A 17,335-nucleotide genomic window follows, 5' to 3' on the forward strand; every position below is an offset into this window, starting at 1 on the left:
CTTCAGTGTTCTATATTAATAGCAGTAGATATGCACCTGTTACTGAAATAGTGGGTCTCTACACAGACTAAACAAAAATGAAAAGAAAAGGAAATCCATTTGTCAATGTGCTACAAACTTGTGATTAAAAAAAAAATCTAAACTAAAACTATAAAACCCACAGTTACTACAGTGTCACAACGCCCCTGACCACTCAACATTCTATTAATCGATGATGGTAGCAATGACAAATAGTTCTGGGAAAAAAAGGGGGGGCTTTTATTTCCCCCCACTATTTGCTTGCTACAGCCCAACCGTTAACATGTAAGCTTTGAGTAACATGTCCCGTTTCATGGAAAGAGCACTGAATTTATGGTCACAAGACTAGGGATAAATTCTGGTTCACTGCATTCTAAATTATGAACTTATTCACTGAGCCTCTGTTTCCACATCTGGAAAATGGGAATAATGCCTGTTCAAACAATATCCCAGCTATTTGTTACGAGTATCAAATTATAAAACACCAGTGGAAACCCTGGGAAGTTTTTCATTAAGTACTACATGAAGGTAAAGTATTATTATACAGAAAGGAAAATGCTTATAATAAACCCAAAGCATTGAGACCTTCCCACAGACACTGGAAATAAAAAATTAAGCTAAACCAATTTTAGTATGTGTTTCTTAAAGTACAAAAAATTATTAATTTAAGAACCCAGCAGCAAACACGCTAACACTGTAATTTTTCTGCAAAACTCAGACTGACCTAAGGATTTCACAGTACTTGCTCAGAGCAAGCGCCTCATAATATTTATAGAAGGGATGGACAGCATAATGAAAAATTAAAGTAAAAAAGTCTTTTCTTCATCTCAATGGGTTGGAATTCTCAGACTCTGCTATTATTGTTACTTACTAAAGTCTACTCTTTACATAGGGAAGGACATGTTGAATACATATTCTAAAACTTTGCTGGGGGAAAAGAAGTCTTGTAAGAGCAGCAATGCATTAATGTTTATTTATTTTTGACCGGGGTGGAGGGGTGCAGAGAGAGAGGGAGACAGGGAATCCGAGCGGAACCCAACATGGGGCTTGAACCCATGAACCGTGAGATCATGACTTGAGGGCAAATCAAGGATCAGACACTTAGCCTACTGAGCCACTTGGGCCCCCCAAGAACAGCAATGCATTTTAAATGCACATTTAAAGTCAACTATGGTGCTAAAACTCCAAATATTTTTTCAATCTTGAAAATTTTTAACTTGGTAGGAGGGCTAAATATCCCTATACTTTTGTGGATGGTGAGCTCTTCCCTTCTCACTCTCTTAAACATCGCTAGGGCCCTGAGAGCCACCCCCAGCTGCTGTCTTTCACACCCAGATGCACTTCCAGGATGATCTCATGCAAACATATGCTTTCGAGCACCCAGCAGGAGCTGATGATTCCATCCCCAGCCCAGCCTGGGCGTCTCTCCACATCTCCAGCCTCTTGCCTAGAAGTCTCACGAGCACAGAGTCTATACCATTGCCACACACCCCATCCTGCTCCCCCATCTCATCTCCAGCAACCCCGCCCGAAACACAATTATGCCAGACTTCGCCTGCACCCAGTTCATCCCCCACACTAAGACAAGAATGGCCCCAACACACACATCTGGGGATGTCACTTTCCTGATAAAAGTCCTTCAAAACCTGCGCCATAATTTTCAAGATCAAGTTCAGACTCCTTAGGTAGCACAACATGATTTTCACTCTACTCATGGCCAAAGGCAAAACAAAGGTCGCCTACATGACATGCCAGTCCAGCCCTCCATGCCTTTGAACATACTGTTCCCTCTGCCTGGACTGCGATCCCTACCCTACTTTCCGCTTTCTTCTTCATCATCATCTTCCTCTAGCCTTCATGGTCTGCTAACTCCAATTCTTCTTTCAAAATGCAACTCAGTCTCTGGAAATCCTGCAGTCTGATTCATCTGACCCAGTCTGATTCATCTGACCCTCCTCCGAGCCCCTAACACCTCCGGGCACATCCTGGGCACTGTCCCTACTTGCCACAGCTTACTGTGCTGTGATACCTGTAGGTCCCCTCTGTCGGACACTGAGGTCCTTCAGGGTAGCCCAGGTCGTCACAGCCGACCTGGGCGCCTGGCACAGCCAATGCATTCCATTAATATCACCTAATGAATAAATGAATGCCTGCAGGAATGAATGAACTGCCTTCGGGAAAAAAACAAGATCCAACCTGAACTGGAATAAAATCCTCATCCGCTTGGGTTCTTGGACTCCGTGAATTAATGAGAAGTTATTTAGCAGCTGGTCTAAAGTTTATCTTAATTTACCAAACCCCTTCCTCTAAGGGTGTGCCAATTAACAGCATATGGCTACGCGAGCAATGTTTAAGATCTATGAGAACAAACTGTTTTCAAGCACCCTAAAGAACTCTAGAAGCACCTATTTACATAGAAATAATTGAAAATCATTCTGATAGCTTCAATAACTTGGGTCCCCGAAGACCTGTGCCAGACGACAATTTGTTTGCCTAGTTGGAGTTAAAATATGTACTTGAAAGTAATAAAAGTACATTTATTTTAAAATATTCTATAATTCAGATGGGCCTCCCCTCCCCCACCCCGCAATTAGTAGGAATTAGTGAAGTTTCGCGTACTTCCAGCTATGAATAGCACACCCAGGAAGCCAAGGTTCACCTATAATCTCTTAATTAGACGCATCCCTCACGATGCTGCCCACCATCCTTCAAAGGAATGTTGACAGCTTGTCAGCCGCAGAGGACAGTTCCGAGTTCCACACCTACAATCATATGGATTTCCTCTGAAAATTGCTTCAGCAGCAGCAGTCAGTCAATTTAATAACCTTATTAAACACTTTAATGACTTCTTGGGCCTAATGACTGTATCTAGTGTGGAGGAAGAAGCCAGGCAGAGTAGAATTAAAAATTTAAACTAACTGATCCCTACTGTTCTCCATGTGGGAAAAGGCTTCTGAAGAAAGAGAGACTGCTAGATTCTTTGAAAATCTAATTCCTGTGTTCTCTTATAATAATCGCTCTTTGATTGTAATGCATCCTGTCCCCCACCACCACTGCCCCAGGTTCAGCCTTTGTCTATTTACTCGTCTACCTTGTCTTCTCTTCCTTAGCCCTGATAGGAGATGAAATTAACAATGAAAATAACTGTATTATATAGAGCACTGTGACAAGCGTTTTACATATGTTTTTCTTTAATCTTTACAATTCTAAGGAAGCGGTCAATTAATTATCTGTCCCATTTTACAGATAAGGAAAGTAAGGCTTCTAAAGCTTAATTTAAGCAACTGGCCCAAAGCCAAACAGCCAACAGGCTGAGCTATTGGCCATTTCAATATTCAAACTCAAAGCTTGTGCTCTCAAACATTCTATCCAGCGGTACTTTTGGCAATGATAAATCTCAGATGATTTCCATCTTCTCTGTAATTATTTTGGAGGGAAAAAATTATCTTTGTTGCTCTTAGCCAGTATCAGTTCAGACGACATGCTCTTCTCAAAGGCTTTCTATTCCATTTTTATATTTCTAGCCCCAAGCACAGTAGTAGCACATAGTAAGTCCTCATGAAATGTTTGAAAATTAATCAAACAACTGATTACAGAGATGACTCAAAAACAAAGAATGTAGATTCCGTATGCTGAAAATTACAAGATGCAGTTGAAAGAAATCAAAGAAGTCTACACTTCTCTGTATATGTCTACATAAGTATATGTCTGTACTGCGTTCATGTATTGAAAGACTCAACACAGTAAAGAGATCAGTTCTCTCCAAACTGATCTATGGGTTTAATGCAATTCCTGTATAAATCCCAGTAAGATTTTCTGAAGACACAGATGAGATTCTTCTAAAATTTACATGGAAAGGGACAGACCCTAGAATAGCCAAAACAATTTTGAAAAAGTACAAAAGAGCGAAAAGAATCCCCCTGCTGCAATAATCAAGACAGTACAGTATTGGGAGAGGTACACAGATCGACAGAACAGAACAGAAAACCCCGAAATAGACCTATACAGGGATGTCCAACTAACTTTTGACAAACGTGTAAAAACAATTCAATGAAGGGGGGCGCCTGGGTGACTCAGTCGGTTAAGCGTCAGACTTCGGCTCAGGTCATGATCGCGCGGTTTGTGAATTTGAGCCCCGCATCAGGCTCTGTGCTGACAGCCCGGAGCCTGGAGCCTGCTTCAGATTCTGTGTCTCCCCTTCTCTCTGCCTCTCCCCTGCTCATGCTCTGTCTCTCTCTGTTTCTCAATAATAAATAAACAAAAAAAAAAATATTTTTTAAATAAAAAAACAATCCAGTGAAGTATAGACAGCCTTTAAACAAGTGGCTCTGCAGCAATTAGACATCGACAGGCCCAAGATGAACTTTGACCTGACCCTTGCACCTTCCACATAAACTAATTCAAACGGATCATATATTTAAATGTAAACACAGGGGCGCCTGGGTGGCTCAGTCGGTTAAGCGTCCGACTTCGCTCAGGTCATGATCTCACGGTCTGTAGGTTCGAGCCCCGCGTCGGGCTCTGTGCTGACAGCTCAGAGCCTGGAGCCTGTTTCAGATTCTGTGTCTCCCTCTCTCTGCCCCTCCCCCGTTCATGCTCTGTCTCTCTCTGTCTCAAAAATAAATAAACATTAAAAAAATTATAAATAAATAAATGTAAACACAAAACCATAAAACAGTTAGGAAAAAATATGAGAAAACCTTTGGGTCCTAGGTGTAGATGAAGAGTTCATCAACTCGATACCAAAAGGATAATACACATAAGGAAATGGTTATACAGTGGACCTCACCAAAACTAAAAAACCTTTCCTCTGCAAAAGATCCTGAAAAGAAGTTGAAAAGACAAATGACAGACTAGAAGAAAATACCTGCAAATCACACATCCTTCAAAGGACTTGTACCTAGAACATATAAAGAACTCTCAAAACTCAACATTTATGTGGCACCTGGGTGGCTCAGTAGGTTAAGCGTCTGACTCCTGATTTCAGCTCAGGTCATGATCTCCGGTTCCTGAGTCTGAGCCCCACATCAGGCTCTGTACTGACCAAGAGGAGCCTGCTTGGGATTCTTCCTCTCCTCTCTCTCTCTGTTCCTCCCCACACAAGTTCTCTCGGTCTCTCTCAAAATAAATAAATAAACTTAAAAAAACAAAAACAAAATTCAACATTAAAAAAAAATTAAGAATTCGATTAGCAGATAGGCAAAACACACACAGAGACCTTTCATCAAGGACATACAGATGGCAAACAAGGACATGAAAAGTGGTATAACATCATTAGCCACTAGGAAATGCAAATCACCACCATAATGTGACATCACAGCACCTACCAGTTTCTGGGGGTGTTATCCCTATAGTTTATGTTAGCCATTTTGATAGGTGTGGGTTGTTTTTTTTTTTTTTTTAATTTTCACTGTAGCCTAGCTTTGTAGTACAGGAAGCATAACCTTGTGCTAATTGTAAGAATATTTACTCAGAGTACAAAAAGACAAGTAGGGACAAAAGCCAATAAATCAGAACCTCTAGGGGCGCCTGGGTGGCGCAGTCGGTTAAGCGTCCGACTTCAGCCAGGTCACGATCTCGCGCTCCGTGAGTTCGAGCCCCGCGTCGGGCTCTGGGCTGATGGCTCGGAGCCTGGAGCCTGTTTCCGATTCTGTGTCTCCCTCTCTCTCTGCCCCTCCCCCGTTCATGCTCTGTCTCTCTCTGTCCCAAAAATAAATAAACGTTGAAAAAAAAAAAAATTTAAATCAGAACCTCTAAGTGCTAATGAAGAGTAATTTTTCATAGCCTTGATGAGAATTTTCTATCACAAAAATGAAAACTTGTTTCATTATGTGTTCACTTTCTCAGGACTTTTTTTTTTTCCTATTCCAAAGTATGTTTTACATGTTTATGTGTTTAAACTAAGGATTCATTCATATTTTCATTCATTCATTCATTCAACTAAAGAACATGGACTCTGTGCTAGGCACTGTTCTAACTTGTAGAATTTAACCAATGTCTTATTCACCAGTGTTCTGTCAGGACTCTCACATAACAATCTCAAAACTAATATTTAACCCATTTTGCACACTACATTCTTTACAAATAACAAGCTTGAAAGGCAGAAGGAATGCATCAAGTGAGCTTCCTATTTCCTAATAACAGTTATGACAAATCACCTAAAGGAATACTACAAGGGATGTTACTTTCTACTTTATAGCTTGGAGGGTGTTTAAATGCCATGCTCTGGCAGTTTTGAATGATGATTTTTAAGAAAGCTTTTATTACTTTAGGAGAAATAACCATGGATAAGATTCACTTAGACCTGCCTTTTGTATGACTTATAACAGTTCGTGATGTTGCAAGCTTTTTTATACAAGTAGGGTTCAAAATTAAGGAGAGTTACCTTTTGTATCTCGTAATACATTAGGAAAAGTGCAGTGGGAAAAAACTCATCTTTTGCAGTAAGAAGTAATTGCCAACCTGTATTAAACTATACCACAGGACACAATCAGCAAAATCCAGTTTGTGAAAATCTCTACTGAACAAAAAGATGTAGTTTCTTCAACAAATTAATTACAAAAGGGGAAAAAGGCAGAATAACAGACTGTAAGCAAAACAGTAACTAAATGCAATGTGTGGTCCCTATTTGGATCATAATGAGAACTAAATATATACATTCCCCTCCCCAACAGAATCCAAAAAACTTGAACACTGACTGAAGATTTGATGGTATGAAAGAATTAATGCTAATTAGTTAAGGTGTAATAATCTGGTTTGTTCCTAAAAAGGGTCATTTGTTAGAAATGTACACTGAAATATTTACAGATGAAAATACACAACGTCTAGCATTTGTTTCAAAGTAATTCACTGCCTGGTCCCACGAAAAAATGAATATGGGTGGGGGATAGCTTGGTCATGAATGAACAATGTGCTAATTGTTGAATCCTTAGAATAACGTAATGAACCCTTGTGTACCTCTCTGCTTTGTGTACGTTTAAAATTTCACAATGAGGGGCGCCTGGGTGGCGCAGTCGGTTAAGCGTCCGACTTCAGCCAGGTCACGATCTCGCGGTCCGTGAGTTCGAGCCCCGCATCAGGCTCTGGGCTGATGGCTCAGAGCCTGGAGCCTGTTTCCGATTCTGTGTCTCCCTCTCTCTCTGCCCCTCCCCCGTTCATGCTCTGTCTCTCTCTGTCCCAAAAATAAATAAACATTGAAAAAAAAAAAAAAAAAAAAATTTAAAAAAAAAAATAAAAAAAAAAAAAAAAATAAAATAAAATAAAATTTCACAATGAAAAGTTACAAACAGAGAAAGTGAAAGGGAAGAAGGGAGAGAGGAAGGGAGGGAGAGGGAGGGGGGGTCATCCTAAGATGACTGCTCTATGAAAAGGAACAAATGTGGCACCTGAAAGTGAAAGCAAGTCAGACACAGAGACCTAAAATGTTCACCATTTATTCAACATTTATTGACACTATTAACATAATAGCCTAATACTTATCTACCTTAAAAAATAAGATTTTTTCATTCCTATAAAAATAAAACATGATGTAATTAAAGAGAGATACATAAAATTTCAAACACAGATGAATACGCCATGAAAATAAAGTCCCCTACATGCTGGATGCCCCGCTTTTTGTCTACCTAGTGAGGACTTTTATAATTTTTATATTATATATAGATATAGAATTGGCATGTGTATGTGTATATATTTAATTTTAACACAAATGGGATCATAATATAAATACTGTTTTGTATCTTGCTTTATTTACTGCACGATCTTTTAGAAACCTTTATATGTTGAGCATATATAATTCAATGTAATTTGCTTCAAAAGTGTTAATTTTAGGGGCACCTGGGTGGCTCAGTCGGTTAAGCATCCGACTTCAGATCAGGTTGGGATCTCGTGGTCTGTGGGTTCGAGCCCCACGTTGGGCTCTGTGCTGACAGCTCAGAGCCTGGAGCCTGCTTCGGATACTGTGTCTCCCTCTCTCTCTGCCCCTGCCCTACTCATGCTCTGTCTCTCTCTCTCTCAAAAATAAATAATAAAAACATAAAATTTTTAAAAAACAATAAATAAAAGTGTTAATTTTAGCACAGTTTTGGATATACAGAAAAATCCCCACTTATCTCACATCCAGTTTTTCCTATTATTATATCACACCACACAGGCAAAGAAGGAAAAAAAAATTTGTTTGGCGGAGTAGGAGAGCGTTGTCTTGTCTTGTCACTTGCCTTCAAAGTCCCCAGCATCACAGGACCCAGGTGGAAGGCCTGCTTATGGGATATTCTTTAATGACATTCACTGGTTCCAGCCCAGTCAGTTTCCAATCAGTTTCCCAATAACAAAAGTATGCTTTCCTAGAGCGAGCCCAAGAGGTTACCATCAGTCAGCAAAAGCATATCCTGAGCATGTAAATGTTAAGTTTTGAGGCAACACATCCAAAAGAGCAGCACATCCCTGGCATCTGTCCGTGTAGGGCCCTGTCTCCTCCCTCGGCGGCAGGGTCCTCACGGTCCCTGGAACTCCCCTGGGCCCACTTGGATCCGTTCCATTCAGGGTATCCACTGCCACAGAGCTGAGGATTTATTGCCACTAGGTGTCAATACTGGTAGTTGCTGCTCTACCCAGTATCAAGTATGTACATTTTGAAGAAAAACCCTCATCCTAAAGATATACATTTCTCAAGGTAGAATTCAGTCGTCATGATCCAGGAGAGCAGAGGAGATATACATCCCGTCCCCCACACCTACACCCACAAAAGGGGTTTTGGCCCACCCTTCCAGTCATATCACAGAGGCAGGACTGTCCCATTTACACCACGTGAGCCCTGGGCAGAGGAACAAACCCAGTGCCCTGGAGGGACCAGAATGTGGGACGTCATGAAACACTGTTCGGCAGGAGGGAACTGTTTATTCACACATCACAGAAGAGGAACTCAACGTGGCAGAGAGCAAGGGCCTTTAGTGACGCAGAAAAGCCAAACTGCTCACTCTGGACATTAGAATAGAAAAAGAACAAAAATGCCTGACTCCACGAAAGACGATCTGAAACACGTTTCCTGACACAGCCACCTGCCTTTTCATTAGGATACTGGGTTCTGTCTCATTAAACAGAAGAGTTGATTCAGTTGAGTCCACCTAATTATTCTTATTAAAATATGTAACCATAATATTTTAATTGTAAATTAAAGTTGCATGCATGAATGAATCTGAATTCATTTTAATTTTACAATGGCCCAATGCCAGGGCCTTTTTATGGGGAAGATCCATCAGCTTGCATACTGTTCTCCTGGGAATCCAAACCAATGTGCAAATGGAATATGTTTAACTAACAAGGGAAACTCTCGCTCCCTGTTCTCCTCTCTCTAGATTTATTACAATAATAAAGCTATTTTAACAAGAGAGACTAGATTTGGTTACCCACCCCCCACATCTATAAAATTTTTTTTTTTACCAAACTTCTAGGCTGGCTCTATCAGTTAGGTAGAACCAACATGTCCCTCTTAGGCCATCTGAATTTTAAACAAAGGTAGTAAATAGGTCTCACTTCATGTGCCAATGTCAAGATTAATTAGGAATGTCTGCTATAGGCACTGAGTGGAAAGTGCTTACACACACACTGATTCCTTGGTCTAGATTCTAGAGCAATCAGTGACACTACATTCAGCCCTTACATATGCAGTCAGGTGGGAAATGAATTATTTCCACTGAACAACAACCAGGCACTAGGATATTGAAAAGCTCAGCCAAAACCTTCTCCACTTCTGACCACACCGACTACAGGTTAGGTGGTGAGGTAAAAATACCTTTTTATAATTGAGGCTTTAGGAAAGCCTCTTCTTGACTTCTAAGCGGAGGCCTGAGGATAAGGAGGAGTTAGCCACTCGACTCAACATGGAGTGAAGTCTGGGGGAGGAGAGATTATCCAAGCAGTGGGGAAAACATCTGTGAAAGCCCAGGGGCCCAGAGGACACAGAGCATTCGAGTCTGCAAAATAAGTTCCAAAATAAGAAGTGAGAAGTGCATCAGGGCAAAGGGAGGCACAGAAGATGAGCCTGGAGAAAGAAGCAGGGTCCAATTATAGAGGGTCTTAGTCACACATTTAGGAGTTTTAACTTTGTTTAAGAGCAATGCCATTAGAAGCCAGGAGATCATTCTGGCCACAGGGAAACAGTGGACTATCTGAGCAACACTACATTACAATACATCCAGAACCTGGCCCGGCTATGCTTAGTTCTTGCTGACAGAGGCTAACATAAATTTCCAAACATTAAATCTCTCTCTTCTTATCATACTTTTTTCCTTTTCAGTTGAAGGACTTTCTAGTTTAAAATTCCTTAATTTTATGGGCGCCTGGGTGGCTCAGTTGATTAAACGTCCTCCTGTTGGTTTCAGCTCAGGTCATGATCTCATGGTTTCATGAGTTTGAGCCCCACATCAGGTTCCATGCTGACAGGGCAGAGCTTGCTGGGAGTCTTCTCCCCCTCTATCCCTGCCCTTCCTTTATTCGCACACACTGTCTCAGTCTCTCTCAAAAAAAAAATAAACTTTAAAAAATTACTTTAAAATTCCTTAATGTAAAAAAAAATAAAAATAAAATAAAATAAAATAAAATTCCTTAATGTTATAATATTATTATTATTATTATTATTACTATGTTTACTTGTTTTTGAGATAGAGAGAGCATGAGCAGGGTAGGGGCAGAAAGAGAGAGGGACAGAGGATCCAAAGCAGGTTCTGTGCTAAGAGCACAGACAAAGTCAGATGTTTAACCGACTGAGCCACCCAGGCACCCCAATGTTATAATATTATATAATTATTTATAATAAAGGACTTTTGCAAGATCAATAAAACACTTTCTTTATGTAGGTGGTTAAATTATTTTTCGTGTTGTAGTTTTTATTAATTGAAATGCGTTTGTAATCAAAATCAAGTGCTTAAACCAAGTAAAAAATTTAGAAAATTAAAAATTAAGAAATTTTTGGGGCGCCTGGGTGGCTCAGTTGGTTAAACGTCCGACTTCAACTCAGGTCATGATCTCGCAGTCCGTGAGTTCGAGCCCCGCGTCGGGCTCTGGGCTGATGGCTCAGAGCCTGGAGCCTGCTTCGGATTCTGTGTCTCCCTCTCTCTCTGCCCCTCCCCCGTTCATGCTCTGTCTCTCTCTGTCTCAAAAATAAATAAACGTTAAAAAAAATCTTTTTTTTTAAATTAAGAAATTTTTAAGTAAACCCTCTAATTGGAAAAACAGTCTTTGTTGCTTTCATTGGCAGTTTTCCCCCCTACGAGAACTTTTTTTTTTTTTTGAGAGAGAGCACAGGTGCACACAAGTGGAGGAGGGGCAGAGAGACAGGGAGGAGAGAAAATCCCAAGAAGACTCCAGGATGTCCGTGCAGAGCCCAACACGAGGCTTGGGGCTCAATCCCACGAACCATTATATCATGATCTGAACCAAAACCAAGAGTAAAAAGCTTAACCAGCTGAGCCACCCAGGCACCCTTCTCCCCTAAGAGAACAAGGTTTAAAATGTGCCTTTGGAATGTGCCATCAATCGCATAGTCTCACTCTCTCGGCACTGCCTGCCCAGTGGTCAGGACAATGCAGGTGGTGTAGTGAAGAGTTCACCTCACCCAGAGAGAGGTCTGGCCTCTGCCCTCAGCTACTGGGAGGTGATCTCTAGGCCCCTGGAACATCCTGCCTGACAGGAGTACCTTTGCCTGCCTGGGCTTTGGCCACCAGACAGTCCAACAATGTGCATATGATGGGAGTTCGGTTGTACCAGCTGCAACCTCTGGAGAAAATGGAGACTAAAGATATTAGCCTGACCCCAGGAGGAGTGGAGACTAAAAGGCAGCCACACAGGAGGACGCCCGGGTGGCTCAGTCGGTTAAAGCGTCCGACTTTAGTTCGGGTCATGATCTCACGGTTCGTGGGTTCGAGCCCCACATCGGGCTCTGTGCTGACAGCTTAGAGCCTGGAGCCTGCTCCATGAAGATTCTGTATCTCTCTCTCTCTCCTCCTCTTCTCTCCCACTCACGCTCTATCTCTCTCTTTCTCTCTCTCAAAAATAAACATTAAAAAAATTTTTTAAAAAAAGCGCCACACAGGGAGTATGTGACCGAGCCCCAGTAGAAACTGGACACCAAATGCCCTGCTGAGCTCCCCTGCACATATCCTCACACATCAATGGTGGGAGTGTAACTCCAGCAACTCCATACAGAGAAGACGAGCAGGAGCTCCACATCTGGATGCCTCCCCAACTCTGTCCTCTGCATCCCTTCCTTTGGCTGGTTCTAATTTGTGTCCTTTCCCTGTAATAAACCGTAACTGTGAGTATCATAGCTCTCTCAGTGAATTCTGTGAGCCTTACAAACTATCAAAACTGAGGATGGTTTTGGGAATCCCTGAAATTGTAACTGGTGTCGGAAGTGAGAGAAGTCATGTGGGGACTTGTAGTTTGGCCAACTTCACTGAGAAGGTATTTCCTGAAACAAGCAGCCTGACCCCAGTGTTGTTTAATATAGTGACGAGAGAGAAGTCCTGGTATTATGTGAGGTTACCTCTGTGGGGAAGATAGAGGGGACTGATGGGAAGGGCCACACAGCACTGTCTGGGGTGCTGGAACCATCTATAGCTGAGTGTGGTTACACAGGTGTACACATAAGGGATAATCTGTTGTACACGTAAGATTAAGGAATTTTATGCATTTTACTATTTATATGTTATACCCCAAAAGTTAAAAAACACTGTCTTTGAAAACAGGAGAGCCAAGGGGCACCTGGGTGGCTCAGTCAGTTAAGCGTCCGACTTCAGCTCAGGTCATGATCTCACGGTCCGTGAGTTCGAGCCCCACGTTGGGCTCTGGGCTGATGGCCCAGGGCCTGGAGCCTGCTTCCGATTCTGTGTCTCCCTCTCTCTCTGCCCCTCCCCCGTTCATGCTCTGTCTCTCTCTGTCTCAAAAATAAATAAACGTTAAAAAAAAAATTTTTTTTAATAAAAAAAAAAAAAAGTAAAAAAAATAATAAAAAGAAAATGTGGGAGCCCAGCCTGGAATTAAAGGGTAGAAGTGAGCTGGAGTAATGAGAATATGAACCGAAAGACAGGGCTGAAAGTAAGGATGTGAGATCTAGCAAAGAAGCTTCTGGAAAGATTCTCTGAAATGGATTTCTCAGATTGTTTAGTGCTTTAAACTTGGGAAAGGCAAACTAAGGACCATGTGGCCATGTGTGTGTGTGTGTGTGTGTGTGTGTGTGTGTGTGTGTGTGTTGTGTACTCCCTAACAAGTCACTCTGCCACTGTTCAGTCTCATTAGGCTCACCCAGTGACAAAGTGTGTGATACAGGAGTAGGCAGGGTAGGACAAATGGGTACTGTGAAGAGAGGACCACTCAGCAAAGGGTTGGGGTGGTGGTTACCCTACCCTCCGCCCAGTCAGATAAAGCTCAAGAAGCCAGGACTGGAGGCCTGGGAGGTGAGACTGGGTTCAGGAAAGAACAGCGTTCTCTGAACTGTGTGAAAACAAGCCAAGAGATCTGAGAGGTAACAAGCCAAGTGAAAGTGAAACTAATGGCGGACAGTTCCCCTGGGTCATTACCAGAGGTGGGGGGATTCACTCATGAGGCAAGAGAGTAGAAAACCAAGAAAGCAAGAGGGAAACTGTTCAAAGCAGAGGGTGATAGTCAGAACCTGGGAGAAATCTGAGTCATGGAAAAAGATATTTTTATAAGCAGTGGGTGGAAGTGAGCAAGGAGCCAGCTCAGTCACTGGAACCAAGGAATGAGGGCCAAGGACGCATCAATGCTGGGAAATGGGGGCAGCGGGGGCAGTGAGGACAGGAGGGCAGGTGTTTTGTTCTGTCATTAGCCCTCCTCTAGGATGCCCTGAAGTATCTTCACTCTTCACCACAGATTGATGGTTACTGAATGAAGAACTAATCCGCGGTGAGTCAAAATGCATGGATTATTTATCTTTGGATTTGTGATGACATACCTCTTTCTGTTGTTCTGGAAACATCTTCAGCACAGGATACAATCAATCTGAAAAATAAGATACCAACAGTCAGTGATTTGGAAGCAGAAATGTCTCTCATGGCCTCCCACCAAAATCCTCCAAGAGAAAATCTCTCTGCCTACTCAGTCCCTAAAAGATGAACCTCTGCTCCTCCTCCCTCCTATCCACTGCTGACCAGACCAAGGTGAACATCAGACTGATGTTTAGGACACGGCAAGTCTGAGGCAGTTGGATGCTGACAGGCGCTCAAACCCGAAGGCCAGGCAGAGTGTAGCTACAGGTGAAGCCTTGGTAAGTCAGAGCCTGGAGGTGGGGGAGCAGGGTGGCCATGGGGGGCCGGCAGAGGATGCCCACTGGCAGAGAAATGGAGACAATGGAGATGCCCAGAGAGAGTCACTGCTGAGAACAGCTCTGATGGCTTCACCGGCAACCAGACATTCAAGGAATGGGTCATTCCTGTGACATCTGAACCACTTCAGTGTTCAGACGAGAAACGGTGTGGGCCCCAAGAGGGATAAAGGTCAGCACCTTGATTCCAGTCAGTACAACCAACCTGATGGGTGATTCCAGGCCCTGAAGGTCCTTGGGATTGTCTGCTGGATTTTAAACCCCATTTATTACATAAGCTCATTGAATCTGACACCTGCTCTCTGTCAAAGAAAATTAAAATCCCCTAGCTGTATCCCTGCACATGTATTCTTACGACGGAAAGGTGGCTATGACTGTGTCATCACTGTCTGTCTTTGTTTTGACCATAGGTGTCTGGGTCCATTTTCGGGATACTTTTTACCATCCACAAAAATCTCCTGAGCCTCTACTAACATCCTTGGGACGGCAGGGAATAAAAGGAAGCGAGAACCCTAGCTTCAGCCTCCAGACCCACATGATGTTGCTGATAAGATGCTGCACAGCAGGCAGAGGCAAGGACCTGCTGCAGGAGGAGAGTGGACTGCACGTGAGTGGCTGGAGAGTTTCCAAAGGGAAGGCAGTTCCTGTCACCTGGGAAACACAGGAAGACCCATGGAGAACACAGGAATGTCAGCATTCACGGAAGGAAGAGGGACCTCCAAGGAACAGGGTTGGTAGCAGCATGCACAAAGGAGGGAGAAAAGCATGATGGGCAGTCAAGAGAAGGTGGGCAGGCCAGTTCCACTGTGGGAAAGGGATGGCGGGGGTGGGCCAGGTTGCACTGTTGCTGCCAAAAAGATATGCTCAGGTCCTAACCTCCAGGACCTATCTAGAAAAAGGGTCTTTGCAGACATAAAGAAGAATCTCAGATGTGATCATCCTGAATTATTGTGGGTTCCGAATACAATGACAAGTGTTTTAGGAGAGACAGAAGAGGAGAAAACCCGCATACAGAGGGGAAGACGTGCGAAGATGGAGGCAGAAATTGCAGAGGGGCAGACACAAGCCAAGGACACCCGGAGTCACCAGAGGCAGGGGAAAAATGTCCCCCTAGAGACTCCAGAGGGAGCACGATCCTGCCAACACATTGATTTCAGACATCTGGCCTCCAGAATTACAAAAGAATAAATTTCTCTTGTTTTAAGCCACGAAGTTTATGGTAACTCCTTTTGGCAGCCATAGGAAACCAATACAGAAAGGGTCTGTGGGGATCAGATAGAAAAGACAGGCTGGGGTCGTAACTGTGGAAGGGGTGGGAATTCATTTATTCACTCGGCAAATTTACTCGGCATATTTACTCGGCAAATATTTATGGCACTCCTACTATGTGCCATGTGCTGGGCTAGGAGTGGGGCACACAGGGGACTACAGCATACACCAGAAGCTCAAAAGATGACTTTATAACCATAATGTGGAAGGGAGAGGAAAGGAAAGGACACCTGTTTCAAGAACAGAGGGACAAAATAAGGGGTGGAGTGGGGAGCTGGGAAGGCTTTACTGAGAAAATGGCACTTGAGCTGAGACCTAAAGGATGGTGTGGTTTAGCGTGGAATGCAAAAGGAGAAACATTCTGAGCAGACGGACTGGCATGTACAAAGGGGTGGAGGCTGGGAGGAGCAGCTAGAGGGCCAGGTCATTGAAGGGGTTCCTGCATTGGATAAAACTTACACCCAGAGTTGCATCCATCTCAGGACGGGTCTCGTTTCCTACACACCCTGCAATGCACCACACAGCTGAGTCTCTGCCCAGGTGGGTCTTCTACTCTCATGCCTTCACCCCTTCCAGACCCCCCCTGCAAAGCTCCAGTCCTTTTCCAGGATTCTGCTCAGAAACCACTTCCCCTCTCCTTGCCCCAGCTCTCTGCGCCATTACAGTCCCCTGCCATCATGACCCTCATTTGCATCATAATATTTATATATGCTATCTATATGACCCCAATTGAGTTAATTTCTCCAACAGAGTGTATCTGTGTTTTCCTGTGTAATCAAAGGAAATGTGTAATCTTCTGTAAGGGAGATGTGAGTATCCTCACCTTACAAGCAAGAAAACAGAAGGTCAGAGGGAACAAGTTGTCCAAGGTCACACAGCCAGTGACAGAATTCCAGTCTACTTTCAACTCAAGCCAGTCTGCTTCCCGACCCTGTTCTTTCCATTGCCCAAGGTTGCACCCATGACTGTGTCATATGAACCAATGGGTCAAAGTTTGGGTCTTAATTCTCCTTAAAGGACTTGAGCTTTTCCCACCCAGACGGAAGGACTCTGCAACCTCAATAGGGTGCCAGCCACCCCGAGATGCTACATACCAAGTAGCACAGAAGTAGGAAACTGAATGTTTAAACCAGTTCCAGAACTTCACAGAGAACCACACAGTCAACCTTTAATATGGAGAGAGGTGAGGGGGTGGAGGGTAGGACTTTCATTTTTTACTCTATATACTTCCATATTGTTTGAATTTTTCCAGTTAACACAAATTCATTTTATACTTTTTGAAATACTGATGGTTTAAAACAAACACCATAATTCTGTCAGAAGTAGTGACTCTAACATAAATTATGTAAGATTTTTCTTTCATGTGAAATAAATAGCAGATTTGAATTACAAAGAGACAGTATCTTTATAACAGAAACTATCAGCTGGTACTAGACCTTGCCATAGCATTTACTAATGAGGAGAAGGAAATTAACTGCTAGCACAATAGTATGGTTTGAGATAAAAGGTCAGTTGTCTATAACTTAGCAAACCAAGGCCACTAATGAGAAGCTGCCCTCTGAAAACACGACACCCACCTGGTGGGCTATAATATTATTAGGTTTGTTTAGATTTCTAAATTCCCCAGACTAGCCCATGTGTCTTTCTTAATACTGTACGTAGGGAATTCTTGCTTCACTGGAAGATTTTCATTCCAACAACGTGGAAGTCTGC

The 17,335-nt window shown here is 42.9% G+C and overlaps 1 non-coding gene across 1 annotated transcript in view; it reads right to left on the reverse strand.

Moving 5' to 3' along the window:
• Nucleotides 1-7,317: 7,317 nt before the first annotated feature.
• LOC112866970 (uncharacterized) overlaps nt 7,318-17,335 on the reverse strand; it is a 50,790-nt gene continuing 40,772 nt past the window's right edge. The window contains exons 3-4 of the transcript XR_015246116.1: nt 13,985-14,031; nt 7,318-9,986 (exon numbers count right to left, since the gene is read on the reverse strand). This is a non-coding gene — a transcript (uncharacterized LOC112866970). The remainder of the gene's footprint in view (nt 9,987-13,984; nt 14,032-17,335) is intronic.

This window comes from Puma concolor, chromosome A2 (assembly GCF_028749965.1).
Source record: "Puma concolor isolate L17-30 chromosome A2, mPumCon1.1.hap2, whole genome shotgun sequence".
NCBI classification, from domain to species: Eukaryota; Metazoa; Chordata; class Mammalia; order Carnivora; family Felidae; genus Puma; species Puma concolor.